Source organism: Grampus griseus (assembly GCF_964374135.1).
Source record: "Grampus griseus genome assembly, chromosome: 21".
In the NCBI taxonomy this organism is placed as follows: domain Eukaryota; kingdom Metazoa; phylum Chordata; class Mammalia; order Artiodactyla; family Delphinidae; genus Grampus; species Grampus griseus.
In genome coordinates this window covers 34205872-34227878 of record NC_139015.1, presented here as the reverse complement: position 1 = coordinate 34227878, position 22007 = coordinate 34205872, and the positions used below count along the sequence as shown (strand labels likewise).

At 43.5% G+C, this 22007-nt stretch overlaps 1 protein-coding gene across 2 annotated transcripts in view; it reads right to left on the bottom strand.

Moving 5' to 3' along the window:
• PSD3 (pleckstrin and Sec7 domain containing 3) overlaps positions 1–22007 on the bottom strand; it is a gene marked incomplete at both ends in the record, with an annotated part of 558422 nt that overhangs the window by 479815 nt on the left and 56600 nt on the right. The gene's annotated exons all lie outside the window — the stretch shown is intronic.

The window sequence follows — 22007 nt, the reverse complement described above, 5'->3', positions numbered from 1 at the left end:
ATATGAGGCAGATAAAAGCTAAAAGTGATTCTACAACAAAATGGAAAGTGTCCCAATTTCTCTACCTTATCAATACCCACATAGTCTATCAGGTTTCTAAAGTTACATATACAGCAGAAGTTCTCACCAGCCGGCAGTTAGCCAGCTCCAGGATGATCAGGCACCCTGTGAAACATCCGAGCTGAAGCCCATTATAACCTGGTGCTCATGGCTAGTAATCAAGGCTCTGAAATTCTGCTCTGATCACCGAGCTGATGGTTACCAGAATCAATTGTGTTTGCTCCCAAACTGATTTATGCCAATATTATGTAATTTAATTAAATATTATGTAGAGCGATTATATATGTGTATAACAAGAAAGAGTTGTTTCCATGAAAGCTAAATGGAATGCTTTAGAAATAAGCCGTTAAATGACCATAACAGAATTCTACCAACAGTGGTTTATTTTTAAATTGTTTTTACTAAATAGAGGCAAAATAAAATTTATAAAATATTTGTCATATATGAAGATTCATAATGCAATTATCCCTACATACACCAAGAAATTACCATTATCCTTTTAACTCCCCTGTGAACTTTTTGGTATATAATGATATTATAAATTAAAACATTTTCTCATTAAATAATCACAGATATTTATTTTAGTAGTGCTTCTAAAATATTGACCTTAATTACTCTGAAGCTATCAAGTTCTTTTAAATATATAAATATCTTTATATACAAATAAAATAAAATTTAAAGTATTTTAAGTAAATATATCTTTACTTAAAGCTCCAGCTTTAGAATATTACACTATATTTAATTAGATTTTTTTCCCCAGATAGAACCTATCAATACAAGAGACAATCGACTGACATATAAGCCACACAAGGAAGGTAGGAAGAAATGAATCAAGAATTTTAAAAAGTGATAAAATCAAAAGAATGAATGAATCAGGTCTCTGAGACGGTTATATCACACCATGCAAACACAGCCTACACCTGTAATCTACTTCTATGAAATGCCTCTGCCAGAAGGGAAAGACCTATGTGAGGAAGTTCACAGTTAACACATTACTCTTACCTTTATGCCCTAGGTTGTCATTTGCAAGAAGGCTGTAATGAAAGTCACACACCTGGAGCACTAAATGCAGCCCATGAACATCTGCAAAGTGGGGAAAATTCCACTTCCCCAAAGCAGGAGGTACAAGAAGACCACACACCAAAGCAACGGCAAAAAATGATCAGGCCAGAAACCCTGCTGACTCTGGAAATTCTACTCCACCACAAGACCAGGGTCAGTATCAGAGCACCTATTCTGTCCACACATGCTTGGAAGGGTTCCTGGGCTTAGCGATTCAATAGCCCGTGGTGTTTAACTCATTGAGTGACTACTATGTGCCAACGCACCATTCAAAGTGCCAGAATTTTCCTCTTGGCTGCCACACTGCGTATCTACAAGCAATCACAATATAGGGAACAAGAAAAACCAGTTTTACTAGTTAACAGCTGTGTGATTTTAAGAATGGAAATAATTCCACCTCCTACCCAGATAAGTATAACCTACCATCCAGGTCACGTTTACTGTCCACTTACTGTTTTACTGCAGGCACTAAGCCCCTCTCAAGCATTATTAAGGCCACATTCTAACCATATACTGCACTGCCTCTCACTTGGTGACCCAGGCACAGGAGTGTCCCCATCCCCTGTTAAATGAAGCTGGCCCAACATCACATTTATCAAATCCTTTAGGAGACCCTGACCACCCACCCAAAACAAGCAAAGTGTAAGTAAGGATTATGTAAAATTCGAACTGTTTTCCTTTCCATGACCTCTTCTCACCACTGGGTCTCATAGAGATCTGTGCGGCTATGGAAGGCCGCCAGGGATTCAGCAATGGTAAGAAAACAGGGACACATCTTAAAGGGGAAGAAAGGGGAGGGAGGAATACTTTCAAGAGGGTAGTGGCAACCTTATGACTTGAAATGTTTGTGAACCTGGTTTAAATTTTTATAGTGGAACCACCTCTACTATATGAGGGGAGGGAAAGAGAATGTGGGTTGCCTTGGATCAAGATCCGTAGCTCCCTAAGCAAAGTAGCCAGACTGGCTGGATCAGCTCTCTGTAATCACCCTCAGGGAGGGATGTTTGCCACCCGGAGACCACACCCACTAAGACCAAGAACTTAACTTGCCCCTTAAGTTCTAGGGGCAACCACTAAAAGGTCATGATTATCACCAGTTTAGATCAGAGTTTCTCAAATGTTCCTGATCTTAATCATGTGGGGTCATTATGAAAAGTGCCGCCTCAGAACTACTGAACCAGACCTTCAGGCAGCCCTAGAAATCTAAAACCAGGTGATTCTTGTGACAAATTAGTTTGGGAACCTCTATTCAGATCATAAAATTACAGGACCTACAAGAGGGGTCTTTTAGGCAGGGTGTCCTTTTCCTTTCAAGCAGTTCTCTAATCCAAGAGGAAAGCAGCATTTTCTGTACATAAAAGACTCCAAAGAAACAACTTCGAAAATTTCTTTTCAATACACACAAAGGTCTCAAATCCTCAGAGCTTTGCTTTCCTCTTAAGTAACTTAGGCAAAAGTTAAATCCATCCTTTTTTGCAACCAGAAACCCCAAAACAATGATATTCATTATACAAACTATTTTACAAATTATTGTGGTGACTGACTTCAGCAAATATGTGAGGACCTATAAGTGTGCTATGCCCACCCAAGCTTTGCTTAAGAAAAAGAACCTCACTTACTTCGAAGGACAGAAACAAGGAAGTGAAAAGACAACCCACAGAATGGGAGAAGATTTTTGCAAAGCATATACCTGACAAGAGACTTGCATCCAGAATATAAAGAACTTTTTTACAATTCAATAAGAAGAAGACAACCCAATTTTTCATAGGGCAAATGATCTGAATAGACATTTCTCAAAGGAAGATAAACAAATGGCCAAAAAGCATGTGAAAAGATGGTCAACATTATTAGGGAAACGCAAAACCACAGTGAAATACCACTTAATACCCACTAAGATGGCTAAAATCAGAAAGACAGAAAATAACAAGTGTTGATGAGGATATGAAGAAATGGGAACTCGCATAGTCTGCTGACAGAAATGTAAAGTAGTGCAGCCCCTGTGAAAATCAGTTTGGCAGTTCATCCAAGTGTCAAACACAGAGTTACAATATGACCCAGCAATTCCACTCCTAGGTACATACCCAAGAGAAATGGAAGCATATGTCCCCACAAAAACTTGTACATGAATGTTCACAGCAACATTATTCCTAAATGCCAAAAGGGGGGGAGGGAACCACTATCTGATGAATGAATAAAATATGTCCTGGCTATTCAATTGAATATTACTCAGCAATAAAAAGGAATGAAGTACTGACACATGCTACAGCATGGCTGAGCACTGAAAACATTTTGCTAAATGAAAGAAACCAGTCACAAATGGCCACATACTGTATGATTCCATTTATATGATATGTGCAGAATAGGCAAACCCATAGAGACAGAAAATAGAATAGTGATTCCTCGGTCAGGGAATGGGGGCAATAGTAGGATTACGGAGAAACAGCTAATGGATCCAAAGTTTGTTTTGGGGTGATGAATATACTCTAAAGTTGATTACGAGTATGAATGCACAACTCTGTGAATGTACTAAAAATCAATGAATATGCACTTTAAATGGATGAGCTGTGTGGTATGTGAATTTTATCTCAATAAACTTGTTTTAAAAAGGAATCCCATTTAACCTCCATGAGCCTCAATTTCATCCTCTGAAAATGGGGATACTACCTAGCTTACAACATTGTAAAGAACATATAAGAATATGTAAACTGGGCTTGCCTAGTGGCGCAGTGGTTAAGAATCCGCCTGCCAATGCAGGGGACACAGGTTCGAGCCCTGGTCCGGGAAGATCCCACATGCCGCAGAGCAACTAAGCCCGTGCGCTACAACTACTGAGACTGCGCTCTAGAGCTCTCAGGCCACAACTACTGAGCCTGCACGCCACAACTACTGAAGCCCACATGCCTAGAGCCCTTGCTGTGCAACAAGAGAAGCCACCGCAGTGAAAAGCCCGCACCCCACAATGAAGAGTAGCCCCCGCTCGCCGCAACTAGAGAAAGCCCACGGCACAGCAACGAAGGCCCAACACAGCCAAAAATAAATAAGTAAATTAAATAAATTTATTTTTAAAAAAAAGAATATGTAAATTCACATACACACACACACACACACACACACACACATACACACACACTGCTTCACATGGTGCCTGCCACACCGTAAATACAGAATACATGTTATTCTTTCTCCTCTTCCTATCCCCACATTTTTGCAGTGTTATGCCTTGATATCATTGTGTTTTCACCACAAGTTAGAAAACTCAAAATAGTCAGGTATTCCAACAGAAGCCTAACCATGAGAATTCTCTCATGATTTCACACATGCTATTACACTCAAGGCTATTCCTACACGCCTGACCCTGGAGAAACCCTGGCATCTGTAAATGTGGCTGTCTACCTCCCAGACTGAAAAGTATTTGGGGATAAAGAGTAAGATTTTTTCCTCCATTCTGTGGTCTGAAGCACCTCTACTAACATGTACTTTTAAAGCTAGGCATGCTCCTTGCCAAAATTCATGCAATACAGAAATCTTTCCTACTCAGCTTCATCTACTTTGAAAATCTATTGGGCCTCCAAGACAGCTTTGAGGGGTCCCAGGAAAGACCTTAGCCACTTGAATATCCAGCATTACCCACCTGGACTGTGATGCTATGCAGATTCAAAGGGAGCTGGGAGCTACTGAACTATCCACAGCTTGTAACAAAAAAAAAAGTCAACGGCAGTGCTCTCACCATCTCTGTAAGTTCTCAAACAACTCACAGCCAGCTCATGAATTAATATAATAGTGGATCTCAGCCAGACACTCGTTTTTCTATTTTATCAAAAGCTTTTCCTCCATCTTGCTGAGTACTGTCAACTGCACGCTACCTGTTACACAATTTTTTTTCTTTAGTATAGTTCTTACTCTTGAATACATTTTTCTTCTTCTCATCACTTTCAATGATTCTATCTCCACTTTCATTTCCATTAAAATCCCATGCCCCCATATACTCTCACTGCTTTTGTACTTATCAGAAATGATGGGGTAAACACATACAAAACTAAAAACTTAGCAAAGCCCAGTCAGTAAACATACCATAAGCAACCAGACGGTCAAGTGGGAACTGACTGCCCAGGACAACCATTAGCATCTAGTAGAGCATTTCTGGTCTAGAGCTGTGCTGTCCCGATATATTAGCCATTAGCCATATGAGGCTAATTAAGTTCACCGAAATTAAATAAAATTTAAAATTCAGTTCCTAAATCTCACTAGCCATATTTCAAATGCTCTCAGTGGCTACATGCAGCTACTGACGGCCATATTAGACAGCACAGATATAAACTATTTCCATCACAGCAGAAAGTTCTATTGAACAATACTGATTTGGAGGTAACTCACTGATTCTATGAAAGTATTCCATGAAAGGGTTCTTAAATACAGTAGTTTCAGTATTTACAGGCTGTGAGGTTTGACACTCTGAAATATGACCTTAGTGCCTCTAAATGTTTTTTTTTAATAAATTTATTTGTTTGTTTGTTTTTTGGCTGCACTGGGTCTTCGTTGCTGTGTACGGGCTTTCTCTAGTTGTGGCGAGCAGGGGCTACTCTTCGTTGCAGTGCGCTGGCTTCTCATTGTGGTGGCTTCTCTTGTTGTGGAGCACGAGCTCTAGGCGCGCAGGCTTCAGCAGTTGTGGCACGCAGGCTCAGCAGTTGTGGCTCACGGGCTCTAGAGCGCAGGCTCAGTAGTGTGGCACACGGGCTTAGTTGCTCCGCAGCACGTGGGATCTTCCCGGGCCAGGGATCGAACCCGTGTCCCCTGCATCGGCAGGCGGACTCTCAACCACTGCACCACCAGGGAAGCCCCAACACAATGCTAACTTTGAGTACATAGAAGCAGAATGGTGGTTAAGACCACTGGACTGCCAAGTTTAAATCTCAGCTCTGCCCCTTATTAGCTGTGTTACTTAACCTCTCCAGACTTCAGACTGGAGATAATGGCAGTACTGACCGCATGGGGCTGTCATGGGGACTAGAGGTAACCTGTGTGAAAACACACAATAAGATCTCAATAAATATTAGCTGTGACTGTAACAATGCATCACGCTTGAAAATATCACATGAAATAAGCACTTTCCAAAAGTTAGGCCATAATTTGAAACTTAAAGGAAAATGCTGCTTCTCAGACAACCCACACGAAGCTACTAGGTAAAAAAAGAGGCTCAGGCCAAAATGTTCATTTTCCCTCTTACCCTAACCCCAAGGATAAACTTCCAAAAATGTCCATCGACATGTACAAGTTATTCTGATTCATCTCACTGGCCTGTGACCAGCGAAAAGGGAATTTCAAACTAGATGGTTGTTCACAGTTAAACAGGCCTGGAGAAATGAGTGGTCAGCTGTGGCCAGGGCCTGGCGCTTACACGGAGGATGGGGAGAGAAGCTGGTGACTCCCTCACACCACAGGTGTGCCCGAAAGAGAAAACGCCTCACCACCTCTGTGCCCTGGAGTGTCAACAAAATCCTGCCTGCTCAGCACCAACAGGGCCCCAGTTTGTTGACCTTCTGGGCACAGCAGTGTAAAGGTGTAAAGCAACTATACTCCAATTTAGAAAAAAAAAAAGAAAAAAGAAACACAGGAAAGGTACAAAGGGACACGCTCTCAAAAAATAATGCCACTGCTAAAATTCTTTCCAGCAAATCTCTGAAACTGCAAACAATACCACAAACGAAAGCTGTCCAGACATGGACACTATGAACAAATGCTCTGGGGGATTTCACCTGGATGGTGCACTACCCTAAACTAAGGTTCAGCTGATTTAACTGTGAAAGAACTTAGGAAGAGCTGAGAGGCAGTACCCTAGGTGGAAATGTCTCCACTCTTAGCAAAGGGAAGCCAAGGACCTCTGCGCCTGGCCACCATTGCATGGGGAGAGTCCTAAATGTTGAGAACTATCAAAGCAGCAGTGACTGGAGGTGAGCCTGGACCCCAAGGTATCTGTAAGCCTGAGTCACATGCTCAGGTAAGGGGGCTTTGGTCACCTACTGATCACCAGATTATTTCTCACAGGCTGCCTAAACCTCAATCGTGTCTGAATTCGTTTCTAAAAATTGAGAAGGATCATCATCCATTACTTATTTCTTAATCCAACCCAAACGCAAAGAAACGCTCTTTTCATAATTGGCAAGTGACAACATTACGTCAGGTAAACCTCAAACAAACCAGTCCAGAAGCCAAAGTACATACACATTTTAACATTCACACGTTTTTTGCCCCAGCACTTCTTAATCAAGACTGGGCCTAATCCATTACCACACTGGTGTCTTAGTTTATGAATGATGACAGATGACTCCAGAATTTCTAAAGAAGAAAAATCACCTCTAAAAGGAGTAATGCCTTAGACATGTTTTTTTAGAAAAATGCCAGGCTAAATCCCACTCATATTTTCCACCAGGGTCAGCAAACAAATACCAAGGTTTTAGAAAGTGAACAGAACCATGGATGGAAAGTATCACTGAATTTCCCTTTTTCAGGGAACTATTTGCCGTCTTATATTATTTTTATTTCCAAATTCCCAAGATTTACTAGCCTAAAAGGATTTCTGAGATATCTCACTTTTTTAAGTGCTAGTAGTTAATTAAGAGCAAAATTGAAGCTCTTAACACACGTACACAGTAAAGCACGTATTATTCTTTGGTCACAAATGAACAGTGTCAACAAAACCTTTTTTAAAGCCAACACTCATTCAGATTGGCAAATCAAGCTTCTTACACTTGCATTTTAAAAAATAAAATTCAACTGTGGAATTTCACCTTAAAATAAGGTTATTTTAGCTTTGCAGCTTCCATCACTCTCCCCCACTCAATGGCCAGGATGTGTTGATCCGTTCACAGAACATATAAACTGAGAGCGATTCAGAAGGTGAAGCTGAGAGTACATCACTGAATAAGGAATGCATGTACACGTCTAGGCATGAAACCATAAAATGCTGGGGCTGGAAGACTCCGAGGGAGCACCTATCCACCCAATCCCCTTATCCTACAGAGGAGGAAATTTCAGCTCCAGGGGCTAAAGGATGTGACAAAGACAGTGGCAAAGACTCACCCAGTCAGTGATATAACCTACAAGCCAGGTGTCTAAGCACTTTCCATGGTACCCACTCTGCTCCTGTTAGCACAAAAAGTGTGTATTAATGAAATATCAGACAAGACAAACCCACAGAGCTGCCATAGGACTTGTGAGAGGATATAGAGAGTTGTAGAAGAACATGCATCGAGCCACTAAACAATTGTTTGGGAAGGTGTTCTTTTATTTTGCTTTGTTTTGCTGGTTTTGTTTAGCATGCCGCACTTATTTTTAAGCGGTGAAGAGGAATTTAACGACTTTTTAAAAGAATATCCCTTGATCTGCAAACACTCTAAGGAAGGACGGTAAAGCCTGTCTTGGAAGAAACTAGAAAGTGCATTCGCTTTCCTCCAGCGGGGAGCATCCTTTCCCCACGACGCGACGGCCGCCCCAACACTCCTCTTCAAGGTCCACCCCAACATGCCCGCAGAGGCCGTCCAGGCTCTCGCTCGCCAGAACCCCGCCCTCCTCTGGGTTCCTCCTTCACAGCTCTGCCCAAGCCGCCCCTCCTAGAAGACAAGCTCCTTGACAGCAGCAAGCCTGTCGCACTCACCTGGCTACGGGACTCCGCAAAATCCTCTGCAGATACTCAACTATGGCTCATGAATTGCAAGCATTTGCTCCCAGAATCCCAGTGAGCGGAATTTTCCAGACCTCGTCTTCCCTACACCAGCACCTGGACCCACTTAAGAGCTATTCTGGGGTGGAAACCCGGGACCCCAGTGTCTGTGGACAATGACGTCGTCGCATGCGTCGCGTCCTCCGAGGGGAGCGGTAACACTACACATTTGTCATCCAAGCAACCGACAGCATTTTAAACCCACGTCCTCCAAGTGGTGCCTGCTTTTTTTTTTAACATCTCACAACATCGCCTGCCAGAACTCGCTGCAGAAACCGGCGGACAAAGTTAAACGCAAGTACCACCGAAGGGCTGCAACGTCTTTCAAGGTGCGGAATCCCCACCGCCGGCCGCGCGCCCGCTCGCTGCGCTGGGCTTCCCTGTTCTCCTGACAGAAACCAGAGCGCCGCGCACTCGGCCGCCGGGCCCCCTCCCGCCTCCCCCGCCGTCCCGGCCTCGGGGGTCGGGGTGAACCCCCCGAACCGCCACCCCACAGAGCGAGCCTTCCGCCTCCTCACCCGCACAAAGAGAGGGCAGAAAGGAAGCAGTTCCCGAACCCGACGTCCAGCGGTCCGGAACCCCGGGACCGAGCAGCCACAAAGCACCGCCGCCCCGACGGCCGCCCGCGCTCCCGCCCCCGCCCGCCCGCCCGCCCTCCGGGTCGAACCTCACCGCGGCGTCGCTTCCTTCCATCTCCCATCGCCCGCCGAGCTGCTGGAGCCTCAGGCGCGCTCTTTGTCGGGCTCCCGGGACACCGGCGGGCGGCGGGCGCGCTCCCTGGCGGAGGCTGCGGCCGGGCCGCGGCCCAGGGACGGCGGGGGCGGGCGCGGGGCCAGAGGGGCTAGTGGAGGGAGGAGAAAGAGAGGGGGAGGGCGGCGGGGCCGAGGGTGGGAGGGGCGCGGGAGATGGGGGCGGGCCCCGCGGGGGAGCGGGAAGGGGGCGGGGCAGCCGGGGAGGTAGGGGGCGGGCAGGAGCGGGGAGGTGGGCGGTGCCCCAGAGGAAGGGAGGGGAGAGACGAGGGGGAGGGGGAAGAAAGGGGGAGGGGCGGACCCCGCGCCGAACTCGCAGTCGCCTGTCTCCGGCGGAAGCCTGCCTGTTGCTTCGTTCGTCTCCCTGAGGAAAGTGAGCCGCGCTTCCGACGGAGTTTCCTGTCAGGAAGCGCCGCGAGGGGAGCGGCGTCTCGCGTGCTCCCGGGACTAGCGCCCGACACGCCCACGCGTCCCATTGGGTCGCGGCATCCGGGTGGGGGGCCTCTGGCGTCCGTGTAGGGGTTTGCTCGCCAGCGACCCGCCGACCCTTTCCAAGTCCAGTCCCTCGAGGCAGATCCCATGCTCGCGGCCACCGCGGTCCCGGCTCCGAATGCGCGTGCCAGGGGATCCCGGCGTAAAACTGCATTTTCCAACCGAAGTGCCGCACACCGATGCCCTTTTTCCTGTTCGCCTCGAGCTTTTGCGGCAGAGACCGGGGCCGGGAAGGCGCCCTCCTCTGGCCGAGGGAGGGGGAGACCTAAGACCCCCCGCCCCCAGAGGTCCGTTACCCGCGGAGAGCGCGCTCAGCACCTGGAGCAGAGACCCGCATGGCCGGCTGCACGGTGCTATGGTATGAGGATATTGCAGCCTTAAAGTCTGGCTTCTGTGACCGGTGGAAGATGCCCAAATAAAGGGAAATGGCTAACAATGGCCAAGCGTTGAGTCGAGGATGGAGGGTCAGGCTCCTTGGTGGCCCGAGGAGGCAGCCCACCAGGTCAGGGTGCAGGAGGCCCCTGAGGCTCCTGCTTTGCCTTGCCCCATTCACAGCTGCCGGTCAGCCAGCGGCGCCCACCAGCGTAACCAGAATGAGGAGGTGGATGCATTTATGCAGATCCAGTCCAGCTTCTGAAAATGGTCGTAGTCCATGCTACCTGGCCAGAGCAGAAATTTGGTCAGATGTGTAGGTTCTAAAGCACCCCAGTTACTTGGGCATTTTTCTCTTTTATGGATCCTCCCCTCTTAACAGAATGACGCAAAGAAGACAGTCCCTGTGTGCCTATTCTCAATAAACTCCTACCTTCCTTGAACCCGGAGGTCTGATGACTTTGTTGGCAAAGAATCAGGAGTAAAACCAAGTAGGAAATGCTGTTGCTACCTAGGGCTTGACCGCTGGCCTGGTGGCCTTTACCTGGAAAATCAACCAACAGCTCATACATAGAAGAAGGTCAGGATTTTGAGCTGAATCTAAACCCATACCAACGATGCCCAGACATAACTCTTCATAGAAGAGGCAGAGTAGACGGAGATTTGCATGAGCTTACTAGTTAAGGGACGTGGTAATGGACATCTATAATCTGAGGCTCTGTTTCCTCAATTACTGAAAGAGGATAATAATAGCTTGAAGAACTATTATTAGCATGACAAGTTATGTAAGGTTCCTGGCCCATAGTAAATGTTCAATAAAGAGGCATTTCAAAAGTTAGGCAACAGAAACATTTTCATCACAAAGCAAAGTTTTTATTTTTTTCTCCCTGAATTCAACATGTTTTAAGATTTTACTTACAAAGCTGGTCACACCTATTAAATGATCATTCATTCTTCCCACCTTAAATAATCAAAGGCATAATTGTTGGAGACTCTGATCGGCATAAATTAGCCAGTGTTGCCACTTTTGATTTGATAAAGCCCAAAGCAAATCAAACAAAGGTTGACATCGCATTTTGCCAGCATGTATTTTGTGGATAAATATTTTGTTAGGTTTCTTGAAATATTGGAAATAGAGTATGAATTCGCATTTCTGCTACTCTAGCCCACAGAGATCCCAGGCACCCAGCGCAAAAGATCACAGTTGTGCTCAAGTTTGGTGTCAGAATACACAGACATCCACCTTGTAAAAGTAGGAAGGAGGCACACTGGCCAGGGAGGAGCAACCACTCCGAAAGAGGTATGGGCTGGTCTGTATTTATCCAATGCCATATCCCTCCCTGAACTCTGCCCATGAGCCCCGTATTGTGTTGTGGAAAGAGAGAAAGATAACTTAGGCAAGACATTAGGTACCAGCAGTCAAAAGAAGAAATGAAAAGGAAATGGAAATTCTCTCATGCATGATTCATGCACACAATTAATCCCCGCTATTTCTCTTTTGTTGTTGTTGTTTGTTTTTGGTGGTACGCGGGCCTCTCACTGCTGTGGCCTCTCCCCTTGCGGAGCACAGGCTCTGGACGCGTAGGCTCAGCGGCCATGGCTCAAGGGCCCAGCCGCTCCACGGCATGTGGGATCTTCCCGGACCAGGGCACAAACCCGTGTCCCCTGCATCGACAGGCAGACTCTCAACCACTGCGCCACCAGGGAAGCCCAATCCCCACTATTTCTGAAGGCCAGTTTGCAGAACCAGATTGTGGATTTTTTTTTCGTTTTTTTTTTTTTGTACAAGAGTGAATATTTATTTAGAATGGAAAAAAACTTTAATACAAATTTCTAAAAGTTGACAAGTTACGCGCACACCACCAAATCCAGAAAAATCACATATTTTTATTAATTAACTTCCTAAAATATCTTTACAGTACTTTTCCCCCATGTGTTTTGGCTGCATACTTTTGATCATCTCTTTGGAATGACTTTTTTTAACAGCTTTATTGAGATATAACTCATACACCGCACAACTCACCCATCTAAACTGTACAATTCAATGGGTTTTAGTATATTCACAGAGTTGTGCATTTTATAAAAATATTATCATGCCAAAAAGAAACACTATATTCTTAGCAGTCACTGCTCTTTTCTTTCTAACCCCCTCAGCCCCAAACAACCACTAATCTACTTTCTGTCTCTATGGACTTGCCTATTCTGGACTTTTCATATAAATTAAATCATACACTATGTGGTCTTTTTGTGACTGATTTCTTTCACTTAGCCTAATGTTTTCAGTGCTCATCCGGGACCAGCGTATATCAGAACTTCATTCCTTTTGTTACCAAATAATATTCTACTACCCATTCATCAGCTGATGAACATTTGTGTTGTTTCTACTTTTTGGCTTTTATGAATACTCCTGCTATAAACACTCCTGTGCAAGTTTTTGTGTGGATGTTATATTCTCATTTCTCTTGGGTAGAATTCGTTGGTCATATGTAACTCTGTTTAATTTTATTGCCAAACTGTGCCTCGCAGTGGCTGCACCATCTCGTATTCCCATCAGCAATGTATGAGGGTTCCAATTTCTCCACATCCTAACCAACACTGGTTATTGTCTGTATTTTGATTTTATAGCCGTTCTAATGAGTGTGAAGTGGTAGAATAATTCTGTAACATCATTTCTGATGGGTAGAATAAAAAGTCTTTTCTCCAGCATAGTTGATCAAAAGTTGTTTGGTTTTTTTAATTGACACTTTAGAAAAGTTCCTGTCTCACATTCATTATTGAAAATAACATGTACAATTTTACTGTGTTGTCGAATTTAGGAAGATGTCTCAAGTTTCTTTCATATGTGAGCCGTAGGATATGGGGACATTTCAAGTTATTTAGGCAATGATTAACATTAAGTGCTCTTAAATTCATCTTTATTAATATTGTGAATTTTATCATTTCATAGATGTCAGTTATTTCATGTCAAAAGAGAAAAAGAAAATTTCTCATTGCGTTCTATGGTTCACTCCTCGTTTTTACCTGAATTCTCAAACAATCCAAGAGTCTTAAAACATGCATTTTTAAAGTTTTTATTTGAAATACACAAACTCTAACCTCTACAATATTTTCAATTAGAAGACCTCTTAACACATTAATCATTTATCAGTTGTATACAAATAACTGGTATATTAGAGTGGAGAACGTTAGCTTATTTATTGTCAAATTCCTAGCTTCTAGCACTGTTCTTGGTCCATAGTAAAGACTTCAGTGAATAATTGTTGAGTTGAAATTTGCCCTTATCCAAGGTAGAATTATTCAACTTACATACACAACAAATATTCAACTCAAATATACAACAGTCTAAAATCATGTTGTCCTTGAATTTCAGTAGCCCAAGGTGAAACTGAAAGGACAGATCTAAGACAAAATTCACCTGGCATCTGACTCTACTGAATACTGAATGGATGCTGGATGGATAAGAGGATTGGGAGACAAGAAGCAAAGAGTAAAAATCTGGTCACTGTGCTGAGGTGATTTCAAAGAGCAGAGAATCAGGGGAAGATCAAGGAGGAAGTGACATTGGCTCCCTGTGCTGCATGCACAGAAATGTTAGATCATAGGCTGGACCCAGTTCACCTTTTCCCCAGGATCCAAATAAGTTAGGCTATGTCTGGGAAGAAGAAGAAGAGGAAGGAGAAGGAGAAGAAGAAACACAAATAACAAAGGTTTCAGCTTATTTTTTATTATCTTTCTCATGGATAGCTATTCTTTTATTCATTCATATGACCAATATTTCTTGAACATTTGCATGTATTGTACTAGGTATAGTTCACTGACGTTAGCAGCAAATGAAACATCCCTGTCCTCATGAAGCTTACAGTCTAATGACCTTGGGAAGACAGAAAATATGCAAGATAAGTTAATATTTATAAGACCTGATATGGTGATAAGCATTTTAGAGAAAAATAAAACAAGGAAGAGGGACAAGGAGTAAGGAGTGTGGGTGTGGGGAGTGGATGGTTGCAAAGGGAGAAGGATGCGCCTGAGAAGGGGAAATCTGAGTGAGGACCTGAAGGAGGTGAGGCGCCAGCCTCACAGACAGACAGATGAGGAACTGTGAGTGTAGAGGCCCCGAGGGCTCGCCTGGCGTGTTCGGGCCACAGCAAAGATGTCAGTGTGCCAAGAGCCGAGTGAGGACGGGTGACGGCAGGAGGTGTGGTGTGTGGGGTCTTACAGGCCACTGAGAGGATCTGGGCTTTTAAGTGACTTTGGAAGCTTTTGAGCAGAGGAGTAGCGGGATCTGATTTCTCTTTTACCAGGATCACCTTGTATGGGGTGTCGGAAACAGGGAAGTGAATTAGGAGGCTAATGCAACAATCCAAGCAGATGAGGGTGGCATAGGCCAGGGTGGAAGCAAAGGAGGTAGTGAGAATTGTTCAGATTCTGTCGTATTTTGAAGGCTGAGCTGACAGGATTTTCTGATCAATGGAAGGTGGAAGAGAAAGAGAGTCAAGGATGACTCCAAGTGTTTGGGGGAGAACTGCTTGAAAGATGGAGTTGGGAAACTGAGCTGGGAAGAACCTGCAGGGGAGCAGGACTAGGCGGGGGACGTCAGCGCTCAGCTGTGGACATGGTAAGTTACAGGCATCTTTCAGACACCCAATGGTAGTGCTGCATAAGCAGTTGGAGATCAGAATTCAGGGAAGAGGTTGGTGCTGGAGCTATAAATTTGGAAGTTAGAGTAGAAGTGGTATTTACACCCATGAAATGAGATGAGATCAACAAAGAGGCGGATAAAGAGAAAGAGAAAGTCCAAGGCAACACTAAGAAGTTAGGGGGATGAGTAAGAACCAGCAGAGGAGGTTGAAAAAATAGGAGGAGAGCAGGTAGATGCTCTTAATGGAATATTGTCAGGTTATTTTTACATGAAAGTTTTCCCTCTCTAAAGTTTTCAGTTAGCATTTTCTCTATTCTACTGTCTCCCTACTACAATCATCACTTCTCTTTTTATCAACACGTTCATTCTATCATTTTCAAGAAGAATGGAAGAGAGTGTTTATACCTATAGTTCTAGCAATTTCTCACTTTGTCTCAAGCTAATTTGTTATGCCTGACCTAGTTACTAATATTTGTTTACTATTTTTTGCAAAAATAATTACTTCTAGAATTCATTAAAAAAGATATTTAATTAATATATAGGTTTCCAGGCTGATAGAAATTGTTTATTAATTAATTTGTATTTAATTTCTGTATTTTTTGTTACAAAAGAAAAGAAGTGTCAACCACAGCTTCTTGGAATTATACCAAGAAAAATCGAATGGAATGACTATATACATTAGAACCAGGATGTTGAATAAGTTCCATTCCTGGTATAACCAAAACTGTCCTCCACAATCATCTCATTCGGTGTCTTCCCTGTCATTAAATGAAAACTTGGCAGGCCCAGAAATTGTTCAGCTCACTCTAGACACAGGGTCAGTTCAGTAATTAAACTACCCCATCCTGGAAAGCCCAAACTTGACCTGACATCAGATCTTCTTCCCTGCTTAGCTGGAAGTGTGCTATGGGAAGGAGAGTGTAGGTGACAACCTCTGCTCCTGTTCCACAGCCCTAAGTACCCACTGGGACACCTCCTCTTCTTACTGATACTCTCCAGCCCACCCCAATGGATAGACCACAGGAAGGTAGACCCCAGGCCAACTCTCTTGCATGTGGCCCACGTCTGGTCCACAAGAACACTCATGGCCCTTGCTCAGAAACTCTGGAAGTGCAAGCTAATCCCAACCACACAGCAGGGGATCTCAGGCCCTGCCCCTAGAGCACTCAACTCTCTCTCACACTGAGTTTCCTGGAAAGCAACAGTCTCCATTAGCTTTCTGGGGCATGAGTGAGGCCACTATCCTCAGTGTTTTCCAGCTACAGGGAACAACTTCAAATTTCTCCAACGAGTCTCTTTGAAGTCCCTTTATGAGTCTTGGGGTCATAGAGTAGAACCTCCCACCTTCCCCTAATGGGGAGTAGAACCAGGCGACCACTCTAGTCACCATGTCCTCCCAATCTCCTCACACTCACTTCTTTTTACAGCTTTGATCTAACTATGGGATCCAAGATTGTGGAGCAGGATCTCAGGACCATTTCCTTCAAAATCTGTACATGGGGTGGAGGTCTGTTTCACATTCACTTTGTACACTTTCATATCTAATGCATTGACACCTCAGTAGAACCTGAGACAGAAAGAGCCCCATTCTACCTACCATCCTCTTACCTATCTTGACTTGAAAGAGTCAAAGCATTTTTTTCTTGCTATAAATACATGTGTACTTATATTTACATGGACATTTAAGTATATACATTACATATTGTACCTCTGGATATAGCCTTAATCACCTCCATTGTAGATTTATATGTTTGAAGGTGATGACTGAAAGACTGGTACCCTTGTGGACAGAAATCACTGAAAAAATCCTCCATCTCCACCTAGCCCAATTCACCACGACCACATTGTGCATATTGGGACACTTCCTATTACCTATTCCTCATACCCAACCTGTCCAACTTGATAACTACTAGCCATATGTAGCCATTTAAATGTAAAAGAATTAAATTAAATTAAAACCCAGTTTCTGAGCCTGACTACTATATTTAGACAGTGCAGTCATAGAAAACCTTTCCATCATTGCAGAGTTCTGCTGGACAGCACGGCCTCACAAGGGCTTTGGCACATAGGAGGCACTGAATGGCAAGTGAAAGTTTGGTCCAAAGATACTGTTACCAGAAGGGGAACCCAGAATTGGGCTCTTGTCTAACACCCAGAAATGAATTGTCCAAGGAGACACACTTACTGACAAAGCAAAAGACTTTGTTGGGAAGGGACACCTAGGTGGAGAGCGGCAGGGTAGGGGAACCCAGTAGAACTGCTCTGTCATGCGGCTTGCAGTCTCAGGTTTTATGGTGATGGGGGTTAGCTTTGGGGGTTGTCTCTGGCCAATCATCTTGCTTGTGCCCATATTTGGTCTGACTCAGTGTCCTTCCTGATGGTACGTGCATCTCTTAGCCAAGACGGTTTCCAGCACGAGGGTTTCTGGGAGGTCGGCAGGACATATTACGGGCTGGCATCTCCTCCCTCCTTTTGGCCCTTCCCAAATTCTCCAGGTTGGTTTTAGGTGGCAGCACCATGTTCCTTATCAGGACCTCCTATTGTGAGACAACTCATGCAAGTGGTTATTATCGTGCCTGGCCAAGGTGAGTGGTTTCGGCCAACGGTTCCCTAACAATACCATATGATTGCCCTGGTTTATTTTTCTGAGAATATAAAGCTTTTTAGTACAGTACTAAGTACTGACTCAACCATAAAGAACAAAAACCAAGGTACATAGGTATAGCTGCTTTTCTATTTCACACTTGAAAACCTATCTGCATCCTCCTACTCCACTAGAAAATGCTTTACCGTCCAAATAATTACTGAAAATATTTGGGGGAAAGTCCCTATTTCCCTCAAAAAACAAATTACTTTTTCAGAATTATTCCAGTGAAAAGGAATTGTTTCAAAAGCAGTGTTTGTATTGAAGGGGGAATCCATATAAAAACTACTTTGCTGAAATAAGCATTTCACGTATAATATTTTTCCAGAGTAGACATGACCTATGAAAATTACCAATGCCTGAGTGCGTCCACATTGTAAAAGTACCCTGGTGTTCAAAAGCAGTCTTTATTGTCACAATCCTCACAATCTTTCTGGCAATGCTTTAGTGATAATGGCAAATCCCAGAAGCTGAATCTGTAAATGTTCTGAATTGTGACCCCAAGAAACTCAGACCAGACTAGCCTTCAGGTGCAGAGACGACCACACCTTCTTTATTTACTTCCTTTTTATCTCCTGCCCAAGGCACATTGCCCAGCACAGAGGAGTTGCCCATCAAGTGTTCCCTGAATGCATAGATGAATGAATTCTCTCTCCTTATTTTGGGAGGGACTAGCATGTGGTTTAGGGATTCCTTTGATTTCAGTGGCTCTACAGAGAGAAATGTTGGTGAACACTGTCAACAAAGCAGGTAAGAGAACTTCCAATAGAACTCTCATCTCAAAATATCTGCTTTAGGAACTCTTACATTTGAAAATTTCTGTAACTGTGTTCATGAAAGGAGAGAAATCTACCCGTTCTCTCTCCATTTCCCGTTAAAAACTCTCATTCTGGACACATCTGCTGAATTACCTGCAAGAGTTGACAAGTTCCTGGGGCTGAATTCTGACCGAGTGGCTCTTTTCGAGTCACCTCACTTCTGAACTCTGTGAGCCCAGCTATTTTGGCCCTATTGATTCATATAAATCCACAGTCAGGAACCCTGGAGAAAAGGGTTTCTTTCCTTCAAAATCAGCTTTACTGATGGATAGTTTACATACTGTAAAACTCACCAATGTTAGTGCTGTGGTACTGTGATTTATAATAAGAAATATACTTGGTCTTCCTTCTGCTCCTGACACAGAGCTCCTGAAGATCTCGAAATTCCTAAGTGGTGAGAGCAAAAGCGTCTTTTGTTATGTTGATGGCATGACTTTAGAACCTCACCTGAGGGCGGGGGCTGGTTGCAAGGAGAACCAACCCTGTGGTTAAAGGGCTAGAACCTGGGCTTCCCTGGTGGCGCAGTGGTTGAGAGTCCCCCTGCCATGTAGGGGATACGGGTTCGTGCCCCGGTTCGGGAAGATCCCGCATGCTGCGGAGCGGCTGGGTCCGTGAGCCATGGCCGCTGAACCTGCACGTCCGGAGCCTGTGCTCTGCAACAGGAGAGGCCACAACAGAGAGAGGCCCGCGTACCGCAAAAAAAAAAAGGTCTAGAACTTTCAGTCCCAACCCCTTGACCTCTGGGAAGGGGAGAGGGGCTGGAGGTTGAATTGATGCCAATTGCCAGTGATTTAATCAACTGTGCCTATGTAATGAAGCCTCCTTAAAAAAAACAAAAGGATGAGGTTCTGGGTTGGAGAACACAAGGAACACAATCTTGCCTTTCGTTCCTTAAGGATGAGCCCTTAATCTGTTGGCTCTGATGGTATCTCCAGGTAGATAGTGTCACAATTGACTTGAATTGTAGGACACCCAGCTGGCACTGGGGAACTGCTTAGTGGTGTGGGGAAAAACCCACACACGTTGGAACTGATGATAAGAATTGTTAAGTTCAGGGTTCAGTGAGCTTTGGCAAATGTATTTAGTTCTGTAAATCACCACTACAATCAAGATATTTCACACCGGGGCTTCCCTGGTGGCACAGAGGTTAAGAATCCGTCTGCCAATGCAGGGGACACAGGTTCGATCCCTGGTCCGGGAAGATCCCACATGCAGCGGAGCAACTAAGCCCGTGTGCCACAACTACTGAGCCTGCGCTCTAAAGCCCGCGAGCCACAACTACTGAGCCCACGTGCCACAACTACTGAAGCCTGTGCGCCTAGAGCCTGTGTGCTCTGCAACAAGAGAAGCCACCGCAATGAGAAGCCTGCGCACCGCAACAAAGAGTAGCCACCACTCACCCCAACTAGAGTAAACCCGCGCAGCAACGAAGACCCAACATAGCCAAATATAAAATAAATTAAAAAAAAAAAGACATTTCACAACTTCTCCCCTCACAAATTTCCATGCCCCTTTGCAGTCAACCCCTCCCTCCAGACCCTGGATCCTAACAACTAACTCGCTTTTCTCTCCGCTGTAGTTTTCCCTTTTCTAGAATCCCACATAAATGTAATCATGCAGTATGAAATCATTTGTTGTCTGCCTGCGTTCACATAGATTCATGCATGTTTTTATATGGATCTGTAGTTTTTCCTCTTTGTTATTTAGTAGTGTTCCATTATATGATATATCAATATAATTTGTTTATTCACCAGGTGATGGACATTTGGGTTGTGTCCAGTTTTTGGCTATTACAAAGAAAATGTTATGAACTTCGATATTCAAGTTTTTGTGTATAGTGCATATGTTTTTTTCTTGGATAAATATCCAGAAGCAATATTTCTGGGTCATATGGTTAATGTATGTTTTTTTTTTTAAATGCAAAACAGTTTTCCAAAGTGGCCATATTATTTTGCTTTCCCATCTGCAATGTTTGAGAGTTCCAGTATTCTACATTGTTGCCAACACTTGATATTATCAGTTTTTAAAAATTTTTGGCCTTTTGTGTACGTAGAGTGGTATCTCATTGTAGTTTGACTAGCATTTCTTAATGATAAATAATAATTGAGCATCCTGTCATGTGCTTATTTTCAATTCATATGTCTTCTTTTGTAAAGTGTCTATTTAAATCTTTTGCCCATTTTCTAAAATGGAATCTTTTTGTCTTCTTTTTATTAAGTTGTAAGAATTCTTTATATATCCTGAATCCAAGTTCTATGTCAGGTATGTATTTTGTAAATACATATTTATAAATGTATTTGTATTTGTAAATACATATAATTTTCTCCCTGTTTTTGGCTTGTCTTTTCAATTTCTTAAGTGTCTTTGAAGAGCAAGAGTTTTTAATTTAAAAGTCCAATCTGCCACTTTTTCTGTTATGGTTTGTGTTTTTTTGTTTCCTAAGAAATCTTTGCCTAATATAATGTCACAAAGATTTTCTCCTATGTTTGCTTCTAGAAGTTTTATAATTTTAACTCTTATGTTTACATTACAACTGAATTTTTTTATGTGGTATGAGTTAAAGGTCAAGGTTCCTTTCTTCCTACATGGATAGCCAATTGTTCTAAAACCATTCTTGAAAAGATTACCCTTTCCTCATGTAATTATCTTGTTGAAATCAATTGAGCATATATGTGTGGGTCTATTTTTGAACTCTCTTCTATTGCATTGATCTTACCAATTAAAAAAAAATTTTGGCCTTTTGTGTATGCTAAGTAAATAAGAGTGGAAGATAAAACCACGAGTCAAAGTCTCAGCATCATAGAGGGGACTAGGAGGAACACTAGAGATGATGTAACCCGACCTCTTTGCCTTACAGGTGGGGAAACCCTTTACAGACTCTTGGCACAGCTTGAAAGACACTTATTTGAGTACCGTCGTCATAATATTTTACTTTATAAATGTCCTAGGTGGACACGTCCCATGATCTGCTCTATTTTGGAGCAATGATCACCTTCTAGGGGGGCCTTCCTGCTGCTCAGCGTGACTTGGATGCTCAGGCCACTGGACCCCAGAGCGGGGACCACTGGAGGAGGCCAACCTGGGGGCAGTGGGTCCTATCTGGGCCCTTCACTCCAGCCACTGTCTTCACTTGTCAAATGAGTTACAAATAAAATGCTTTAAGATTTGTAGAGCAATTTAATATTTTTAAAAAATCAACATTTCATCCTCTTACACTAACCCCAAACACACACCCACACACCTCAGAAATGAGACGTGGTTTTATCTATCCCTTATGTTTATTTGTTAAATATAACGTTTAGAAACAAAATTGAAAGCCAAGTTGATTTCTTTTGTAATTTAAGCTATATTAACCTGCTACTGATTTTTTCAGATGAAAAATATTTCCAAAAACGGATTAGTAATTTGTAGTTGATGGATATTCAACATTAATGTCAGACTGTAGAACTTGCCT